Source organism: Rhinolophus hipposideros (assembly GCF_964194185.1).
Source record: "Rhinolophus hipposideros genome assembly, chromosome: 19".
NCBI lineage: Eukaryota > Metazoa > Chordata > Mammalia > Chiroptera > Rhinolophidae > Rhinolophus > Rhinolophus hipposideros.
In genome coordinates, this window is record NC_138065.1 from 12,110,677 (window position 1) to 12,132,878 (window position 22,202).

Below are 22,202 nucleotides of genomic sequence, written 5' to 3' on the forward strand. Positions count from 1 at the left end.
AGGGTGAGGTGAAGTTGCAAGGAAGTCATGGAGAAAGGTTATTGGTTATATTCAAATTACCGGCAAATTGCAAGTAAAACCCAATAATGAAAGTGCTAATGAAGCAATTGGGAACTTTGGAGAAAAGGGAATCGGAGGTTTTCAGCAGAACAGCATCAGGAGAGGAGTGGGGATGGGAGGGGGGAGGGAGGGAGACCAGAGAACTTGGTTGGAGCGAGGGGCATCATCAGCCCAGTAGAGGAATAGCCTGCCCACCCCTGAGAAGAGCCTTAATCAGAAGGTTGAGTGGACATGGTGATCTTGGACCTGGTCTACAACGGTGGGGCTGAGAAATAAGGAGTCAGGATCAGCTGAAAGAATGCTTTTACTCAAACCTAAGGGAAAGAAATGACGTTCAACTAAAATCCATAGCTCAGTGTTAATGAAGGTAATACATTGTACTTAGTTGACTAGTAGTTTTTTTTGCTAGTATTTTTTTTAACTTATTGAGGTAACATTGGTAATTACACAAATTTGACGTGCACAACATTCTAATAGAACATCTGTCTCCTCCATTGTGTCTTCACCATCTGAAGTCTGGCCTCCTTCTCTCCCCAGAAATTGGACCCCCTTTACTCTCTTCATCCTCCTCCCATCCCCCTTCCCCTCTGGTAACACCATACTGTTCTCTGTGTCTATGAGTCTGGTTTTTTATTTGTATGTTTGTTCACTTATTGCTTTTTGTTTTATATCCCACATAGGAGTAAAATGATATGGTTCTTGTCCTTTTTAGTCTGACTTATTTCACTTAGCATAATACTCTCAAGATCCATTCATGTTGTTGCAAATGACAATAATTCATCCTTTTATGGCTTCGGAGGATTTGTTGTCTATATGTGCCACATCTTCTTTATCCAATCATCCGTCAAAGGACACTAAGGTTGTTTCCATGTCTCGGTGATTGTGAATAATACTGCAATGAACATAGGAGTACATATAGCTTTACAAATACATGTTTTCAATTTTGGGGGGGGTAGATACACAGAACAGGAATTGCTGAGTCATAGGTTAATTCTATTCTTAATTTTTTGAGGAACCTCCATACTGTTTTCCACAGTAGCTGCACCAATTTACATTCCTACCAGCAGTGTGCGAGGGTTCCCTTTTCTCCACAGCCTCTCCAGTTTACTGTTTAAGACTCTTTCATTTCTTAATGTTATTGTTAAGCTTTTTCCAAAAGGAGTTCATTTCAGAGGAGAAGGAGAAAAGCATAACTGTGACATAGTGAAAAGAGCACGTGTTGACAGGTTTCTGGATTTCAAGCCCCTTTCTATCGTTAATTATTTGTGTGGCTTCAGGCAAGCCATTTCAACTCTCTGAGCCTTAGTTTTCTCTTCTGTGAAATGAGAGCACAGGATTAAATAGTCTCCTCTGGCTCTAAAATTGTGTGGGGTTTTTAATTGAGTGGAAAATGCATTCATTTCCCTCTAGGTTAATACCACTAATGGGCTGCGTAACTGTGAGAGTTGAGGTCAAGGTCTTAAGGCATTCCTTATCTACAGGTCCTAGATCCTGACTATGGGCAAACAAAGGGTCTCTGGAGAGCAGACTTAGCAAACCGAACCCATGCTGTGAAGATGAGTGGCCCAATCAGAGGGTTAAGGAGTCAAATGCATTCTAAAATCACTCCATTTTTACTCACCCCTCCACATTTATGTTTTTGTCATTATTGTTTACTTCTTCGGTGTGGGTTTGTGTGTCTCCCTTAATTACTGTTGCAATTAAACATGATCTTCCTAACGTTGCCTTTTAGCCTTCGGACTAGCTTTAGTGTTGGCTGATTCACCGCTTTCATTATGTGTTTGCCTCGGTCGGTGAGAATTTTTTTTCTCTGTGATATTTTCTTATTCATATTTTTTATTTTTTTCTCCTTCTTCTTCTTAAAGAAGTCCCTTTAACATTTCTCATAATGCTGGTTTAATGGTGATGAAGTCCTTCAGCTTTTTCTTATCTGGGATCAGCTTAGGTTCTCTTGCGGTAAGTTAAATCCAATTTCTCTTACTTTGTTCTCTAATAAAAAAAGAGCCTGTTGAATGGTGACTGGCCATTCAGCCATCCTCAGGTCTGGCAGGCTGGCTGTCCACGCTGGGGCATCGTATAGGACATCACCTGCCTGCCTGTGTCCAGTGTCCTCAGGTCCCAGCAGCACACAAAGTGGGCCGGTTAAAGGGCTACCCCTGGCAGTTTTGTCCTCCGTGGTCCGATTGCTGATATGGTGGGGAATGCCCAGTGTGATAACTAATGGGGCCATTTCTTAAGAAAGCGGGGGAGGAGTGGGAAGAGGATTGAACCCATCCCCTCTGTGGAGAAGCCACAGACACATGTGCCCCAAATGAACCCCAGAGGGTGGGGAAACCCAATTCATACAATCTATTATTCGATGAAGGTCAGACCCTGCAAAAACGAACAGCCAGGGAACCCAGATTCTAACAACATCTCCTCACTCTGATGTTCATTAGAGCCCCCATTTTATCTAACCACCGTATGCCTGTAAAGCAGGGGATTTGGGAAGCAGAGAGCAGCTGACGGAGGGGTCAACAAGCCAATTTGTTAGAGTGTTACACTGGTTTCTCAGATGTTAAGCAGACAAGACGTTGACAACACAATGGGAGGGAAGTTGCCTGCACCAATAGTATCCCTTGCTGGAAATTAATTTAAACCCTCTTTTCTTTGTGCCAGAAATGGTAGAGGTAATTCATTACCAAAGTGTTGAAATGCCCCTGAAAATGAGCTAGGGTAATAGGGAAGAGTCATCAGTAGCTGAACAAAATCCCAGTTTAGCTCTCTTTCGGTAACCTCTCGTAAATGAGACATGATGACATAATATGCTTTATGGCAGGAAAAGAACAAGGGTTTATTTAATGTGAAGGTGGAGAGGGCTGCAAGACGGCAAAGGGAAAGTTCCATGCACAGATTTTTGGAAAATCGTGTGATAGCTGCTGTCTCCAATAACCCAGTTCGCAGCCACTCTGAGCTGGTAGAAACTTAGTCTGTGTTTTGGACCTGTCATCTTAAAGAGTTCGGGGTCTCGGGAAGGCCGAGCTCTTTCATCAAGATTCTGCATATTCACGGTTCGTATCATTTCCAAGACTTTGGTTCCGTGCGCTGGTCTCTGGTTGAGATTGGATACAGCACTGCTCATCTCTGGTTCAGGCTTCTGCTTTAACAGTCACGTGGGGCATGTGACCTGAATTTGTAGTGGTTTTTGTTCCCACTCTTTGCTGTGTGTTCCTTTGGCTGCTTTATCTTTCCAGGAAAATATCAAACCTCAAAACTACAACTCATGAGGACCTAACCACTAACTAGATTTCAGTGATCATTTGCATCAGTGCAAACTTAGTCTTTCCTATTTATGGGCCTACATTCTACCCCTGGGGGGAGATGGGGAGGGAATCATGAGCTCAAGTTACTCTGCGCTGACTGAGTCCTCCTTCTGAGGGTACCCCACCGTCTCATCCATCCCCCATTTCCCAGGCAGAAGGCTCTGAATCCAGCCTGAGCAAATTAGGGGTGGAGAGAGAGAGACCTCTGTAAGAGCTCTTCAGAATGGAGCCTGATTCTGACACCTGGCTGGGTTTCTATGCAGGCTGTGTCATTAGCCCCTCTCTATTCATTCCCATGTCCTTTGCTTTGTGACTTTGCAGTTCTTCCCATAAAGGAATTGAGTCCATTTTCCTACTCTTTAACTTTGTCTTTGGCTATGGGGTAGTGTGACAGTTCTGAGCCTAGATTTTAAGAGACTTTCTGTGCTTCTACTCACCTTCAGCTGTCTGTGTTATCTGCGCTTGTCCCAGGGGGAGGAGGAGGGACACATGTTGTATTCCAACTGTCCAGCCAAGTCTGGCCAAGATTAGCTGACCCCAGGTGGCCCATGCACCTATGAGGAAGAGAAGTGCACAGCACTGTTTTGGAGTGGCCTGTTAGGCAACAAGAGCAAATAGAAATGCGCATTAAAACCAGGAAAGACATCCTTTCTTATATACAAGTAGACCAATTGTCTGGAGGGAAAGACTGACCTCTACTTGAGGAATTATAAAATTAAGAGTCAGGGTATGTTTCCCAGGCAGATGGCCTTTTCAGAATGGAGGGCCATTGGACCGTCACCCAGGCCTTCTTCTGCCCCTACGAACGGGCTGCTGGTTAAAAGCCTCAGTTTCACATGGAAAAGCCCTGACAGGACACTTCCCATCCCCTTCTAGAGTCCTACTACCATTTGTCCCATCCTCCTACTATGGCAAAAGAAAGCAACAACCCTCTATCTATTAGGGACCCATTCCAAACAATGGACTCCAAACCTCTCTTAGACTGCTTCCCCATTCATGACTGGGGCAGGCTTCCAGAATAATACTGCCAGGACCCAAGGGCCAGAGACGTGGGAGATTCCTTGTTCAGGGACAGTCAAGTGCCCAAAGAGCCTGTCCTTCCATGCCATCCAGCCCATGGACTGAGCATCCCGAATGGCACTGGAGGGATGACACGTCTCTGTCAAAGCCGTCAGAATGTGAGCACAGGTCCGAGCAGCTTGAATGTGGGCTGTTTGTAGATAAATACCTGGATTATTCATTTTTCTGCTCACGAAAGGCCAGCCACTCTTACGGTTCCATTAAGCGTGGTTGGCATATAACACAGCGCCTCATTTTTCCTGCTGTTTTTATAAATGGACTGACCCTGCCCAGGCTCCCTGCTGCAAATGTGTGATTAAAGGATTAAAAAGGTGAGGAAAATAGTAATCATGTCTGCTTTCAGAGAGAGCCTTCCCTTAAGGGGCCCCAAACAGCTGTGTTCCTATTCATACCTGCAAGGAAAAGGAACATAGGAGGGCATTCTCACAGATGGGCCAATAGGCCCCCAGAAAGGGTCAGATAGCAAGTGGCCTCCGGTTACCGTTACAGTTATGGTTACCCAGCTCATCAGCTTCCATCTTTGATGGAGCGGGGTGGGGGAGGGGGTTCTCAAAACAGAGTTTAGAGCCTACAGACAAACACATCACCAGATCCCCAGACTGGGCCTGGAACTGGGACCCACCATTGTGGGGGAGCAGCTTAGGCATAGACTATGGGAGGTGGGCAGCCCAGCAGGCAGAGAATTATTTGGAAAAAATGTCATGGTAGCTAGATAGCATTCCTACCTGGTGGTCGGCATCAGGGAGGTCCAGTAGATGGCGTCCAGTTGTTGAACAGAGGACAGCAGAGGGGCGTGTGAAACGGGCAGTGCACGATGGTTCAGAGGTCCTGCCATCTCAGGCAGGGCTCTAGGGCAGGGCTGGACACCCAGCGCACGAAGGACCCTGCAGAGCAAGGCTGCACCCAGGCTCAGAGGAACTAGGGGTGGGGCGGGTTGCTGAGGTTGTGGAGGCTGGCAGGACGGGCAGAAGTCTCACCACAGCCAAGTCAAAGGCCAAGCAGCCAGGTCGATTGGCACTGAGTCCCTAGAACCACGTGTTAGACTCACTCTGTGGAAATAAAGGCCTGCTCCCAGCATCCAGGGAAAGGCTTAGTGTGCTCTGGGAGGGTGCTGAGGGAGGTGGGGCCGTGCTTCCAAGGCCGCTGGGGGTCATGGGATTGCTCCCAACCGGAATCATGCCTTCCCGTGAGTATGGAATCACAGACTAGTTCAGGTGTCAGGACAGAAGACAGGGCCGCACCACTTCCCCACGTGGGACTTGAGATGAGTAATCTCCCTTGGCCCCGCCTCAGTTTCCCCCACCTCCAGAAGACACGAGTACTTCCCCAACTCCCTCCCTCACAGGACTGTTATGAACAGCACGTGACATAGCATATGAAATCACCTTGAAAGGTAGAACAGTAAGGCGTTGTCAGTGGCATTGTTTATCTGATACGTGGGAAATCTTCTCTCAAAGTCTAATGTCCAGTGTGATTTGCTGATTTGCCAGTGTGAGGGCGGCTCTTTCCGTATACTCCTTTTCCGTAACTGCCCACTCCTGGACACTTCCTTGTCCACCACCCCGCAGCGAGGCTTCAGTGATCTTAGAAAGAGAGCATGTGAGAGCTGGCGGGGAGCTAGGGATCATCTGATTAACCATTCTATTTTAGAGATGGGAGCACGAAGGCACACCTGGGAGATGTCACCTGCTCCAGGGCACACAGCTCGTTAATGGCTGAGCCGAAAAGCGCAGCCTGACACACAGTGGGCACTCAGTGCATGGTAGTTATTATTATTCCAACTATACCATGCTCTCGCAAGGCAGTCCATTTTGCTACTTATCAATAACATTGAGAAAAGGTTTGGAGTGGGAAATAGTGAGGGGTGAAAAAGAGGGAAGTCATAAGTAACATAAGAGGACATTTTTAGGTTAACTAATGTCATCTTAAATGCCTCCTCTTCCAGGAAGCCAAAGCTGATCAGGGCCCTTCCCATGTTCTCATTGCATCTCCTTGTATCTCGTCCTTATTCCGTATGCTAAGCCCAGAATGCTGCTTTACTTGTGTCTCTATGCTAGACTGTAGGATCCCCCAAGGTAGGTTCTATGGCTTTCTCAAAGTTCGATCCACAGTGTTTAATGTTTACTATGTGAAGCTGTAGATTTATTATTATAGTTCCGGAATCTGCCTGATGTTTCTTAGATGCTCCTGATTTCTTTGGGCTCAGTTTATTTATTTACAGCCTGTTGAGTCAAGTTACTTACCCTCTTTAACCTTCAGTCTTGTCATCTCTAAAAAACTGGGCTATTGATGGAACACAATTTGTCAATAACTATCAAATATACAAATGGATAAAGTCTTTAACCAAACAATTCCTCTTCTGGAAATTTATCTTCGGGTACACTTGAATACACCCTGCAGAGATACCTACCCACAGGTTATTCATTACAGCATTATTTGCAAAAGTTAAAGATCGGAAAGTCTTAAATGGGATTGTTAAAGAAACTAATTTGTAGAATAGAATACCATGTAGCCCCAAAAAGAATGATGTAAGTCTATATGTACTGATATTGAATTATCTCCAAACTATATTATTAACTGAAAAAAAAAATCAAGGTGGATAACAGGGTGCCAAGCAAGCTCTCCATTTGTGTAAAGGAGGGAGACACTATGTCCATATATAGACAGGGTGCCAAAAAAAGTATACACATTTTAAGAAAGGAGAAAGCTGTATTAAAATTATGCTGATGGGAACCACTTTGAGCACCTCTTGTAATTGTAGAAGTCAAACGTTACTTGTGTTCATCTTTTGTTATCGATATATATATATATATACTTGTATGTGCACAAAGTACCTCTGGAAGGTTTCTCAGGGAATGGTGACTGGTTGCCAAGAGAGGAGATGTAGATGGCTGCAGGAAAAGAAGAGGGGCTTTTTACCACGTAGACTTTAGGATCTTTTGAATTTTGAACCATGTGAAAATAATCTATTTTTAAAATGAAAACTGTGCTCGCTTCGGCAGCCCATATACTAAAAAGAGTACCAGAGTCTTTCTTTAAAAGAAAGAAAAAGGAATAAAGGACCCAATCCAGTCATTCACCTGTTGTGAGCAGCAGATGTGATGACGTCCATGAAGGTAGATGTCTGGGGCGTGAAACCATCGGGGGACTCTTGCTGCTCCCTGGCCTGCGTTCACCCTTTGCTTCTGAATTGGAAATGGAAAGCTGCTTCTCAACCATGATCCCATCCCAATCGCCCAAAGCAGATTCACAGCACCGCCTTCCAGTGACGTTTGGATAAAATGTTTCTGCTCTCCACTACCAGAACACTCTGGTGAGGTGTGGAAGGGGCCCGGCTCCCCCAGGAGGGTCAGGGACCAGAATCTAAGAACCAGCCATGCTGGGGTCTGAGGTCGTTGGCCTGCAGCGCTCTCCCTCCCGCTCATAGAGAACAAGCTCACGTGAGCTTTCCAGCGTCAGCACACACGCAGGTTGTGATGACTTGGAGCCCAGGGAGAAGCCAGGAAATCGTGTTCCCGTAGCTATTAGGAGGGTTTCCTTTGACTCCTCTATCCCCTTGCTGGTATGTAGGATTTCACTGCTTTAGAGTTCGGAGAGAAATTCCACCGTAGGGAAAATAACTATGAGCTACTGACCAGGGATAGCTATATTTTGAGCAATTGACTGTCTGAGTTGACATAAAAAACAACCATTAGCTCTAAATCCCTTCCCCAGAGACTCCTGGAATCGCAGTGTCAGCCATTTATTCCCCAGTATTGTCATCAATGTGCTGATGATCTGCTATTTAAATTTAAATTTTTCTGGGAAGTGTAATAGCTTTGGGAGAATTAGCTTAAAAGTTCATTCATCCATTGATTCAATGATTCTTGAGTGTTTATCACGCCAGACACTGTACCAGGTACCTGGACGTATGGGCAAGTAAGACAGCCATTGACCTTTATAATAAATATCATAGCAAGGATGATGATGACGAGAGAAAACACATTCTGAGCGCTTCTTATATGGCAGGCGCTCTTCTAAGTCCGTTTGTATTCATTTGCATTGAATTCTTGCAACAAACCTGAAGTAGGCAATGTGGTCATCTCCATTGATTAGATGAGGAGAGGAAACGGAGGCCCAGAGATGTGAAGTCACTTGCCCAAGATCCCACAGCAGGTAAGGTAGCTGGTATACAAACCGTTTCCCTAACAGATACTTTTCTAGGAAGAGACAATAGGCAGGAATTGAGGGCCTGAGTGCTGTCTCGTGGAGGTGTGCAGAGAGGGGAGACAATCCCGGATGACATACCAGACAATCCTCAGGCTAATTCCTGCCCCTGCTGATGTTGGGAAGCGCTCGTGCCTGCACGAGATTTAAGGAGACAAGAGAGAGACTAATTGAGAGAGCAGTAAATTGCATGGACACCAGCCAGGGTGAAGGGTGAGCCAAGTAAACACAAGAGGTCAGCCTAGGGAAAAGGGCCTGGGTGGAGTGAAGATCCCCGCAGCTGGGAGGAAAGCAAGTTTTACCTGAAACCAACTCGAGGCCTGGGCCCAGGCCTCCCAGAGCCCAAGGGAAACGGGAGAAATAAATCTGTCTTTAGCAGCAGTGTGGAAGTTGAGCAAGCAAGCAAAGAAGGACCCACGATTCACAGGATCCAGCTGCTTGAGGAGTCAGCCGATTGGTAGCAAGACAGCAATAGCCTGCAAAATCCTGAGCCACACGTCCAAGTCCGGCTCAGCCAAGTTGAATGGCTTTGGAAACAGCAGCGTGTCCCCAATCTCTTCCTAAGTGGCTCTGAGTTGGATTGACTTCCAGGCCAGAGACTCATGAGTCCAGGCTGGTTTAGGGGCCCTTTCCTGCTCCCTCCTTGTGTAGATTCTGGATGTGCTGCTGAAAGGGGAGCTGGTCCCCTTCCTAAAGTGCTCCCTGGGACAGGGAATTGAGCCCTGGATAATAACTTCATTGCCTTTCCAAATTCCCTGCTGGTTTCTCACTGGCTGAAGTGGAAGCCGTGCGCTTGCAAGGAAAGCCAACATCCCTGCCTCTGGGCCAGATCTTCTAGGAACTGGGAGGCTGGAAGGATGGAAACAGGAAGAGGCTGTGGATTGGGGAGAAAAGGGACTCACCTGTCACTAAGTCACCGTCAGAACCAGGCCTGCGGCAGCCATTTGGGGTCTGGAAGGTGGAGGAGAGGGAGGATGAGCTTTAGTCTATCCTAGAAAAAAACCGAAACCTGTATTTTTTTTCTTCCCTGATTAGCATTTTTATTGCGTCCCTCCTATTTGCTCTGCCTGCTCATAATTAAATACTGCCCATGGAGTCTCGTCTATCTTGATAATGTCCTCCTGGCCCCCGATGAACTGGATTTTCTTTATGGACTCACTCCAATGGTAGAAAATAAGCTTCGAGTCCTGTGCCCCCCCCCGGCAGGGTGGGGCAGCCCAAGAGGGTGCCTAGCATGGAGGTCAGCGGCCTCCTCGGAGTGACTCGGGTCCCTGATCTGAGCTCTTGGAGGCAAAATGAAAACAAGCACCAGGTCTTCTTGGCCTCAGAGCAGCCCCCACGAGAGATGGCCCAGGGCATAAGGAAGCTGCCTCAGTGCTACCCGGGAAGGCCTGGCAATGACTCTGGATGGTTAGAAGGCAGGGATGGGGCAGGGGGGTGCAGCTCTGGTGCGGGGAGACTCTAGACTCTTGGCCAGGACGCCAAACAGAACCCTGAGGCTGGTTCTAACCCCCATACTCCTTTCTGCCTAGTTCACCATCATCCTCTTCACATGACCCATTGTCATGGCAATGGCTGTAGTCCCTTAAGCCAGCCACCCTCCTCTTGTGTCGCGCCATAACCCGAGCCTTCCTGGCCTGCCATTCCCTTGCCAACCCTCCTCCCTTTCTCCATCCCTGTATCCTCAGTAGCATCCATTCTGTTTCCAGGGAGCTGCCTTACATTGTTCACCTTTTCTTCCACCTCTGTTCTCAGACCAAAGCCTGGCTTTCTCCCCTCATGTCCGACGTGTGCCATGACAGTGGATGAATTTGCATTTGAACCTCAAGTGTGGGTTTATCAATCTAGACCACAGACTCAGTGGTTCTCTAGATGTCATCTCCGGACCAGCAGCAGCATTTTGCATTTTGGATCTTGTTGGAAATGCAAACTCCTGGGCTCCACCCCAGACAGTGAATTAGAAACTCTGGGGGTGGGGCCCAGTGATCTGTGTTTTCACAAGACCTCCTGATACACACTCGAGTTTGAAAGCCGCTGCTCTAGGCCAATTTTCCACAACTTTCTGTCTGCAGCATCTTCTCTGAAGCCCACACCGCGTGTGTGCTTGCCTTCTCCCGTCAGCTGCAGTCTCCTGGTCCCTCCCCCGCCATCCTGAAGGATACTAGCCGCCCAGCTCTGCCCACTCTCCAGGCACTGTGTTTGCTGCCTCTCACACGCCTTTGCACCTTCTCCCTGGGCAATGGCATCTTTTCCCATTTCAGCTGTCACCTCTACGCTCATGCTTCCCACATGCACATTTCTAATGAACAGCTCTCTCCCAAGTGTTAGCAATATTCTTCCTGCTGCCTATTGGGCACTTGCTCTTGACTCTCCCAGACACCTTACTCACCCACCCCAACCAGCACTCCCCAAAACTAATGTCTTGGGTTCCTTATTTCAGTCCATTCCCCACCCTGATGTTATGCAGAGACTTCTCTGACTCTTCTGTTTCCTTCAACATTTGCTCCTCCTCCTGCATTCCTATGCCCACAACCAATCCATCACCAGAGCCCATTGACTGTGCCGCTTTCCCTTCTTGGCTGGGTCTGTCTTGTTGCTGGTTCAACAGCCCGGTTCGGGTCCCCCGATCTCCCACTTCTACCTCCCTTCTCACCCTGCCAGAGCTGTTTTGCTAAAACACAGGTCTTACCATAATAGTTCTCATGGCCTACAGGTGCATCCTGTAGGACTTGGCGTCATGTGGCCTTTCCTGCTCAGCTCCCTGCCACTCTCTGCTCTCAGCCCGTACTCCCACCACTAGACAGGCTGCTCATTTTCACACTTCTGTGCTTTTGCTCATGTTCTTGTCTTTGCAGAGAATGACTTTCTATCTCGAGAACTCCTCCTCATCCTGAAAAACACAACCCAACACACCCCGCCTTGTGCACCCTCTTCCTGGACAAGCCTTCCCTCTTCTCCCAGCTCTGGGCTCCCAGAATGCATTGCTCTTCCCTTCTTCCAGGACACACCCTTTGCTTTGCTCATTTGTCCTGCTTCCAGACTGTGAGCACCTTGAAAGTCTCTGCTGTGTCCATCACCCTGGTCTTCCCAGTCTGGCCCTCAGTTCCTGATGCCCAGTTGAAGCTGTGTTATTTTTGCGTCTTTCCTCCAGTTATTACTTAAAACACTGAGACCTGCAAACATGCAGTCACCCATAATCTACTGTATGTAGGCTTCTTTGCCCCAGTCCCTTATCATCCAAGCATGGTGGTGGTGGCTGGGGGAGCGTCCATCATTCCCACACACTCCTCAGGCGGCTCTGTGTCACAGGCTTCCTCCCTGGTTATTTTCCTTATGTGTCAAAATTTCTCCCACATGAGAATGGTAGAGGGAACGAATATGTTTTGCCCCTCAAATCCTATTCTGCTTTCAGCTCAGTTTGGTGAAACTCCCCCAGCAGAGAAAGGAAAAATGGGACTCTCCCACAATCCTTCATCTCCCTGTCGGGGTCTCACCCTGGCTGACCATTCCCCTGAAATCTCAGAGTGGTGCCCACATGGAAATGTGCTATGGGGGGGGGGGCATTTCCTGTAGCCCTGGGTCCTGACCTGACCCCAGAGAGACCCCAGCATCCAGAGGCAAACAGCATTACCTAGAACATAGACAGCTCTCAGTGTTTGTTGAATGAGGAACAAAATGCTGAGGAAAGAAAGATGCAGAGTGCCCCCCGCAGTGGTGTTGCCAGTTCCTGCCTTGGCAGCTTGTCTAATTCCAGAGTCTCCACACAGAAAGGAGTGAGTGAGTTAGGCAGCAAAGAGAGAGATGGGAAGAGACTGGGAAGGATCATTTCTCCATAGTTCTCTCCTCTGTTGGCCTCTGAGGAAAACCTCTGGATCAGGAAAAACACTCAGGCCTCCCAGGCCACCAAGCCCTCCTTCTTCTTGCTCTTAGCCCTGGGCTCGTGCCCTCCCAGGCTGTGGGCAGAAAGAGGTAGACAGACTAGCTTGGAGACAACTTTAAGTGAATTCAATTACCATAGCAACCAAAACCACCAGAATGGGGATTAGGCTCCAGACAGCAGTGAGCCAGGCATCCAAGAGAAGAAGCAATCCAAAGGCCACGGCTGTGAGGATAGGGACAGGGGTTTGGGGTAGGAAGGGGCACCCCAGCTCACCTACCCAGCACCCCCCATTCACCTGCGCTTTCTGAGAATGCACAGAGCTCGAACCTACCAAGGAGCGGACACCGGGCCCTGCCGGGAGCTGGAGAAGCCTGGCAGAATGTGTGGGGATTCGAGCACTGAGCAGGTTCGGGCCTCCTGTGGGCCACTCATTTTCCACTGCGCCTTCCACAGCTGGCCTTCGCACCTCTCCTCAAAGTAATATTTATGGGTAGGAGCCCTGGACTCAGACTGTTTGCTTTCAAGGACCAGCTCTGCTAATGATCTTGGGCAAATTGCTGAACTTTTCTGTGCCGTGGTTATTTTCACCTGATAGATGGAGATGATTGAATCTATTTCATAGAAGTGCTGGAAGGACTAAAAATAGGAATGCATATAAAGTCTCAGCACGGGGTGGGGCACAAATTAAATGCCACGTAAGAGTTTGTTGTCACTGCTGTTGTTATTAATTGGATGATGGTGATGATGATGATGATGGTGACAACCAGGATAGCCCCTCCTGGCCGTTTTCTATTTCCCGGCTGTGGGCACCCCCTTTGCCGGATCAAAGCGCCCTGCCTGGGGGAGGCAGTGAAGGTGCTCAGGAGGCTGACGAGCTGGGTCACCATGGTCAGTCCCTTCCTGCTCCAGAAGCCAGTCATGGCGATGGAGGCACTGCACAGGCCACCTGGCAAATGACCAAAGGCCTTGCTCCCTGGGGCCTTCCTCTGGGCCTCCAGGCTGTGGTCAGCCTGGGGAATCTCAGTAACGGCAAAACCCCACATTGTCTCCTTTACCTACTCATTTTGCCCTAACGATGTTAAACAGCCCCAAAGAGCTATTGCCTTCCCTGAAGGCAAGCCCTCATCTGTAAAATGGGGATAAAATGAAGGCTGATTTCAGAGAATAAGCCTGTTCGTGTAGAACTGAGGGCAAATGCAGGCACCGCATTTACGCCCCTTGTCTCGTGTGTGTGCGTACGTGCACGTGTGCATTTGTGTGTTGGGGCTTCAATTCCCAGGTGGCATGGGAGCATGCGGAGGGAGACATGAGCCTGCTCCATAACGTGAAGGGCTCGGGACGAGGGCTGGGAAAGGTGTATCTGGCCCATCTCCAGGAATGTGCTTGTTCATTCCACGAGGCGTTTGTGAGCACCAGTGAAGGTCCGACCTGTGCAGTTGCCAGGGAAGCCAAGATGAAGAAGATTCAGGAGTTCGGTTTGGGGCTGACGAAAGACCTCCAAGGAAGTCAGAGGGGGAAGCATGGTGTGGACGCCTGGGGCCGTGGGCTGGACATCAGGGAGGACTGGCCTCTGGGTTGGGCTGGAAGGAGAAGTACATTTTGTCCAGTGGAGAAGGAGGAAGGACTCTGCAGGCAGAGAGAACAGCAGGTGCAAAGAGGGAGTGTGAAAGGGCCTGGTACGTCTGGGGGAGGTGAGAAGTTTAGGGATGATAAAGCACGCACGCGTGTGTGCGCATGTGTGCGAGCATGTTGGGGGACGGCAAGGGGGTGGAATGGAGAACGGCAGGAGGTGAGACCCAAGAGTGAACCTCTCCTCTTATCTCTCAAGAGATGAGCAGTTCTGTACCCCTGTACATACTGCATCTGCTGTGCTGAGATTTGTTCGGCCTTATTTCGAAAATTCATTCCCCCCCAACGAAAGGAGTTGTTGAATTTGTCTCAGGAAGGCCCAGCCTGTGTCTTAGGGCTGCAGTGCTCACAGGTCTTTGATGTCCCCAGATGACAGCTTCCTGCAGCCCAGCACATCTGGAAAGGGCCCTGAGAGGGAACAGTGGCCACCCCTTCCTCCAGGAGGGGCTGTGCCTACACCTCCAGCTGCCTCTGCTGTGCAGTCCCCTGCCCCAGCCTGGCGCAGTCATCTGGCCAGGCCGCACAGCTTGACCTGGGACCCTCCGTTCTGCTCCACGTCCAGGCAGCCAGAGTCCTGATCATTTTTATTGCCAACAATTTTCTCTCCTGCCCCCTCTTCTCCATGCCCAGTTCCACTCTCTCCCAGAGGTCCTTATTTTTTTCTCCTGGATCACTGAAGTAGCCTCCTAATTGGTCCCCTTGCTTCCCATCTGGTCCTCCGCAAATCCACCGTCCACATTACTGGGCCTGAGTGTTATTTGAAGCATACAAGGTCAGACAATTAAGTTTACGAACTCATCCCAGAAAAAGTGCTCCATCCCTCATTGCTGAATATCACTACGGTCACCTTACAAGCACTCCCCCTTGGGAAGCTGTGCACCGATGCCAGCACCTAGTCTACCCTTCAAAGCAATTTTGGAACTCTTCTTCTGGAATGGCCATCAGAGCTGTCCTTGTATTACCCTTGATGTCCCGAATGTCATCAAAATGTCTTTCTTTCAACATTTCCTTTATCTTCGGGTAAAGAAAGAAGTCACTGGGGCCCAGATAAGGTGAGTAGGGAGGGTGTTCCAATACAGTTGTTTGTTTACTGGCTAAAAACTCCCTCACAGACAGTGCTGTGTGAGCTGGTGCCTTGTCGTGATGCAAGAGCCATGAATTGCTGGTGAAAAGTTCAGGTCGTCTAACTTTCTCATGCAGCCTTTTCAGCACTTCCAAATAGTAAACTTGGTTAACTGTCCAGTTGGTACAAATTCATAATAAATAATCCCTCTGATATCAAAAAAGATTAGCAACATTGTTGCAACAAGTTCGGGAACTTCATTGTCAGAGCTAGTAGCACCAGGCGTCTGCCTGCAGCCCATCGGGGCCCCCTGCAAGCTGGAGTCCAGCTCCTTGACTTGGCTTCCCAGCCTCAGCCCCTGCTGTGCGCGCCTCTGGCCTCACACTGCAGACACACCCTGAGCTCTTTTGCCCCCGGGTGTCTTTGCTGTCTGGTGTTCACTTTATCCCCTCGGTCATTTGGCTGATTCCTTATCCTCTCCAAACTCAGCTCCGATGTCATCTCCTCCAGAGCACCTTCCCTGACCCCTCAGGCTGGACTAAACGGCTCCTCCCCGTGTCCCTTAGCTCTCCACGCACACCCATCACACAAACGAGCTCTGTCACTGCTGCAGCTGTGTGATGCTCGCCTCCAGCTCTTTACCAGAGAAATGGGAGTAATAATAGATCTGCCTCGTGAGATTGTTTCGGGAATTTGCACATGTAGCTTCTCTCCAACCCTCAGATCTCACTGAGCCCCAGATGAGGTTTAGTAAGCCTAACCATGCAGAGCTCCAAGAAGGCAGGGCCCGTGTCCACTTCCTCAGCACTAAATGTCCAGCACAGCAATTAGTGGATGTTCAATAAGTATGCGTTAAATGAATGAATGTTTTACTAAGTGTTTGTTGAGCTAATGTTAGTGAATGAAGACACATCAGTTTAGTTAAAATGTTTATTGAATGCCAGACTCTGGGATAATGCTCCCTGCTGATATTTAGGTGGGACGAGGGAGGGGTGTAGATAAGAAACAGCATACTCATGTGTCCTAGGCAACACTGCCCCTTAAATTGGGACTTCAGCTCAACTCGATAGCATTTGAGGTGGGGGAAATGGAAAGTAAAAGAAATCTTCCTAGGGAAAAGCAGACCATAGCTCACAGCGCCCCACACAAACCTCACCACCATCCCACTACTGCAAACAGCACTGTAATTCACAAAGAACGCTGTGGTGTGTTTCCTGTTTTGTCCCCTTCAGGAATCTGTAGCAAAGAGCCGGCCTGCTAACATTGAACCTGTATTTGCAAAATAACTCTGGCATTCGCTGAGATGTCACACACTTAACCACTACGGGGGTTCCAGTCTGTCTCAGGGGAGGAGCACCCATGGAGCCATCAGACAGAGTATTCACTGTCTTGTCAAAAAGGATGAGAAATTTTCCAACTTTTTATAGCATGTGTGTGACTGTTTGGGTTTGTTTTTTTTCCCCCTACACTGAGCCCGGCTGTCTCCATTCTTTACGACTCTGGGCATGATTTAACACATACACTTAAAAAAATGGAAGAACAACTTCTTAAATTTGCAGTAAATGTATTGTTCAATACATTTGATTTACTAGCTAAGAGCCATAGAAGACCCGCCATGGCGATTTATCGTGATGTTTTCTCAGGAGTTGGAGTCCACTGCCTCTGCCTGCTCTGATCCCCATAAAATAACCCCGTGAAGGGAAGACCCACGGTGCATCTTGGCCCGAGCTTGGATTGTAACTGCCACACCCTAGTCTGTATTGCAGGCCCCCCTTCCAGGTGATGAGACCATGGCAGATGGAGGAGGGAAGGGCTTGTCCCAAGGATTTAGTGGCATTTGTTTTGAGTGGTTGGTTGGGGTCCAGGAGCAGAGGTCTCTGGGCATTGTGGCTTATAAGAGATTTACAGGGCTCCACTTGCCTCCTTGGTGACTCTGCAGAGGAATTAAATAGATGGAAAGTGTGCGTGTGTGTGTGTTGGGGTGGAGGGACCTAGACTCATAATTTAGGGGGATTAAGAAGGGTTAGTCTCTTGAGAAAAACCTCTGCAAGATAGTCTTTGCTTTGGATTCCTAAAGCAAATGCAAGCATCTCCTCCTCGGCTAAATTTCTATGGCCGGTGGGGCACACAGACAGGGAAGACAGAGGGGAAAGACTGTCCCAGGCTGAGGGGCAGGAAAGGCCTCCAGGGAGAAGCGTTTCCAAGCTTAGCCCCACATACAGGCTTAGTTAAGCAGAGGTGAGAGAGAAGGGCAGAGTTTCTGCAGAAAGAATAGCCTGAGCAAATACTTGGGGGTAAAAGAAAAGCATGGAACTTAGAGAATAGCACCACTTTCAATGTGGCCAGAACACGAGGTTCAAGGTGCCCAAAAGTAGAAAGTGGGACAGCAGAAGAAATAAGCAAGGAGTCGATAACAACACGAGACATGATAAGGGATGTCTACTGGATTTGGAGGGTCACGGGAATTTACAGAAGGATTTCAACCAAGAGGCAACATGGTTGTATTTGTGTTTTGCAAAGATGGCTGTAGCAAATGTGTGGAAAATGAACTGAAGTACTGGCCTCCTGGGTAGGGCTTCCATTTCGGGAAAATTCACTGGTATTCCTAGCCTAGACCAGGAAGCACAGCCCTGGGTTCCCTGTCAGTGTCTTGGTGTCTGATACTCAACACCTGCACAGATGAGCTGAGGTGAGAATGACATGCTGCCCTTGCTCTCGGGAGACACAGTCCACTGTCCAGAGACAGGGAGGGCTCATTCTGTGTGAGGAGGCCAGAGCAAGGCATGTTACCAGTGAGTACAAGAGGGCCCCAGATTATAGACAAAGGCTTAGCTGAGGGACGCAGGAGGAAAACCCAAGGTCTGCGTGCGGGGAGAGGCTGGGTACGCCTGAGGTAACCTGACTGCGGGCTAGACCATCCTCTGTCCTGTCCAGCTTTTTGGTGGGGATCTGGGGAGAGGTGCATTGTGAGTGCCAGGTCTATCAAAGACAGCATTGTCCAATGGAACTTTCTATGATGATGGAAATGTTCTCTATCTGTACTGTCCAAGGTGATTGTTCTTAGCCACATGTGGCTACTGAGCACTTGAAATATGACCAGTGCAATTAAGAAATGGATTTTAAATTATTCATTGATTTTAGTTTAGTTATTTAATTTAAATAGCCCTCCATGGCTAGTGGCTACCACATTAGACAGTATAAATCTAAGATGTAAGATCCTTGCAGTTAGTTCTTTTAAATGCTGCACATGTAGGACAGTCTTATAAGCAATTCTTATTTCTTATGCCTGGAAGTAGTGTGGTATAGAGCAAGACTTTGGTTTAAATCCATTCTCTGCCACTGCATCGGTCAGGGTAGGCTTACTATGTTAACACACATCACCCAAATTTCAGTGGCTTAACATAATAAAATGATAACAAAATAAAAGTTTATTTTTTCACCCATTTCACAGTTCAGTAAAGGTTAGGAGGGGTCTCTGCTCCATTCAGTCATCCAAGGAACCAGGCTCCTTCCTTCTTATGGTTCTGCCCTCCTCTAGCTCCTTGAAATTCTCTCCATTCAGCCAGTAGATGAAGAAAGAGAGAAAGCATGCAGGATGGCCCTGGATGTTTTTTTATAGGACTGGCTTATATTACCTTGACCAGAACTTAGTCACATGGCCAAACCGAACTGCAAGAGATTCTGGGAAATATAATCTAGCTATGCCCATGAAAAAGAGAAATTGTTTCATTAGCATCTACTCAGTCTCTGCCACTGGTACTTACTAACTGTGTGATCTTAGGCCTTAGTTTTATTATCTGTAAGATGGGAGTAAAAATAAAAGGGGGACGTCTAAATGTGAAAAACGCAGAGTCCACTTGAGATTCATGACCAGGATTCTTGCCTCTCAGTGTGGGTCTCATTTCAACTGTTGAGCTGCAGCCCTTCTGACACCAAAAACCTTGCATGTGGAAGCACCACTGCATGGCATTTCATGCATGCCCCTTCCTCCCTGAGGAGGAGGACAGACTTTGGACAGAATTCAGTAAGCTCTTGAGCTTGTCTAACCCAAGGACTATCCCTGGGGCCCAGAGGCAGGTACTGGCCAAGTGTTCTTAGCAGCGTCGGGGACAGTAGGAAGGACATTTCCCCTGGAGAGATGGGTTTTGTTGGCTATAAGCAGGGTGCAATTACTGAAATATTTACAGGTGAAACCATATGACATCTGGAATTTGCTTTAAAATTATTGGGGCGTGGTGGTGAATAGGGGTACAGATAAAACAAGATTGGCTTTGAGTTGGTAATTATCAAAGCTAGGGGATAGGTTCATGGGGTGGTATATTATACAGTTCTCTCTTCTTTTGTATATGTTTGAAATTTTCCATCATAAAGAACTTTTTAAGGGCCATGATGATCCTTCTTTAACGAGGTTTTGTGGAGACGTCAAGAAGCCTCTTATGGCCTTGTAGTATGGGGACACTACCTGGACGGTCTTTGTTTACTTGTTGACTCACCAAAACAATTAATAGTTTTCTAGCTGAGTCTCCCTCAAACCCAGTGAGGCAGAAACACCCAACCCAAGGCTTGTGCTATGAAGAAAAAATGCATTTCCATTTGAGCATCATAGATGTGCAGAGCTGGAAGGGGCCTTGGCATTCATGAGCTGTGTCTGTTTACCAAGAGGAGGTTGGTACAAAAAAAAATTGGTGTACAAATCCCCTTATTATAACACTTTCTCAAAGGCTGGAGACTTGCTTTTCTAGCTACAGAATTCAGGAAAAGCCCCCCTTATTGCTAATGGTTGCATTAATGGGACCAGTTTTATGAGTGGACAGTGATTCTGGAGTTGGGAAGAGTCTCCTATCTCCCCCAAAACCCCTTCCATACTGTGATGGGTGCCTAAAATCCTACCCACTCTATTTCATTGCTTGGGCTTAAGGCTGTGTTCTGTTAAAATGTGAATACTGTATCTCTGGATGGGAAGTGACTTACACTTTAGTTTCAATGATTTTATCAGTTCTTGCTGATAAGGAGGGAATGGGGAGAGACAGACACTTGAAGCTTAAAGCTACAGAAATGGGTACCACAGAATGAAGAGAGAAGCCAATAGAAAAATGTATTTTCACACATTTCCTGAGGTCTCAGTATGAACAATAAAGACATGAAAAGAACTTGAGTGATGTACCTAAACTTCTTCACAACCATTGTAGAGAGCTGTGCCCAAGATTTAAAAGAATTAGTTTCTGACACATGTAAAGTCAGTTACAATATCATAATAGCCAACATTTTATTTATAATTGCATATGAGATGTGTTATACGCTTTATCTAATTCAATCCACATGAACCCAGAGAGTCAATACCATCATGATAAGACACTCTACGTGTGAGGGAACTGAAGATCAGAGAAGAAAAGTGGCTTGCTCAAGGTCACACAGCTTATAGAGTCAAGATTTGAAGTCAGGTCTACCCCAATCCCATGTTCTCACCACAAAGCCTCCACTGTCCCAGGTTTCCTAATGCAGATTTTACACAATTTTATACTTCAAGTCCAGCAAGCTTTGGTTTTGGCATCTCCTTGAGCCAAGCCAGGGTTTTGGCTAATGGGTTTTTGACAGGCTCCCATGCTGTTTTTTATGGGCAAGCACTGTCACAGCTGCAGGCAACCAGGTACATTTCCCACTGACCACATCCTAGCTGCTCCCAAGGAGGTGATATTCTGGGGATGTGACTGACATTCTACCAGAAAGGAAAGAAAAGAGTTCCCTGAAAACCAGTCTAGTTCAAGAGCAGAACACTGGCCACATCATTGGCCAGTGACTGAGGCTCATTTTGTAGATCTGAAAGGCTGGAGGAGGAGGGCTTTGGGGCTGTTTCCATCTAGAATCCGCTAAAAATTGAACCCTCATCCTTTCTCTCTGTCTTCATGCCAGTGCTTAAGATCAATCAGATAAGAACTGGAGGTTGACCACTTGACAAATTTATTGCATATTCTCAGTTACACACAATAAGGGAGCCATGTGAATAAAAGCTGAAATTCCTAATGCAAATTTATTGAGCATCTGCAACGTGCCAAGCACTCAGCTAGCACATTCAGAGATGGCTAAGAAATGGTCCATGCCTTAAATAGCTTAAAGCCAGAGAGGGAGATGGTCAAGAAAACAAATAAGGTAATAAGAACTATATTTGAGGTATGAGGAAGGATTGTGGAAACCCGAGTGGGAAATAGGGGTGGACTTCACCAATATGGCTTGTGTGACCTTTGGGCTGGGTATTGAAGGTTTCAGGCTGAGTGGAAGTTTGCTAGGAAGATAGGAGGAAATAGGAAGTTGTAGAGGGCATTTCTGGAAGACAGTATAGTATACCGGGGTTACCAAAAAAATGTATGAAAGTGGACACTTTGGTCAGTGTTGCTAAAGCAGTAGTTTTCCGTAATCAGAAGTGTCTGGACGCTGATGGTAACCATTTTGAGCACCTCTTGTAATTGCAGAAGTCAAATGTGACTTGTATTCATCTTTTGTTATCGATATATATTATTACAATTTTAATAGTTTTCTCCTTTCTTAAAATGTGTATACATTTTTTTGGCACCCTCTGTATATAACGGCATAAAGGAGTGAAACGATGTGCTTTGGTTGGGTAATAGAGAAAAAAAACGTATGTGCTGGAAAGAAAGGTGTATGTGAGTGGAAGAAGGTAAGGCCAAAAAGGAAGTAAAGGAGATGACATGATCAGAACAGGTTTTTTTGTTTGTTTGAGAGGAAATGATCTACCGTGTTTCCTGGAAAATAAGACCTAGCCGGACAATCAGCTCTAATGTGTCTTTTGGAGCAAAAATTAATATAAGACCCGGTCTTATTTTACTATAATATAAGACCGAGTCTTACATAATATAATATAATGTAATATAAATGTAATATAATACCGGGTCTTATATTAATTTTTGCTCCAAAAGACACATTAGAGCTGATTGTCCAGCTAGGTCTTATTTTCGGGGAAACAGGG

The 22,202-nt window shown here is 47.2% G+C and overlaps 1 long non-coding RNA gene across 1 annotated transcript; it reads right to left on the reverse strand.

Moving 5' to 3' along the window:
- Positions 1 to 348: 348 nt before the first annotated feature.
- Positions 349 to 11,460, reverse strand: LOC308487781. Its single transcript, XR_013991754.1, has 9 exons — positions 11,338 to 11,460; positions 9,551 to 9,599; positions 8,730 to 8,783; positions 8,503 to 8,641; positions 7,523 to 7,627; positions 5,828 to 6,025; positions 5,168 to 5,326; positions 3,800 to 3,916; positions 349 to 952 (listed from the first exon to the last, which is right to left on the reverse strand). It is a non-coding gene; the product is annotated as an uncharacterized lncRNA (long non-coding RNA).
- Positions 11,461 to 22,202: the final 10,742 nt, after the last annotated feature.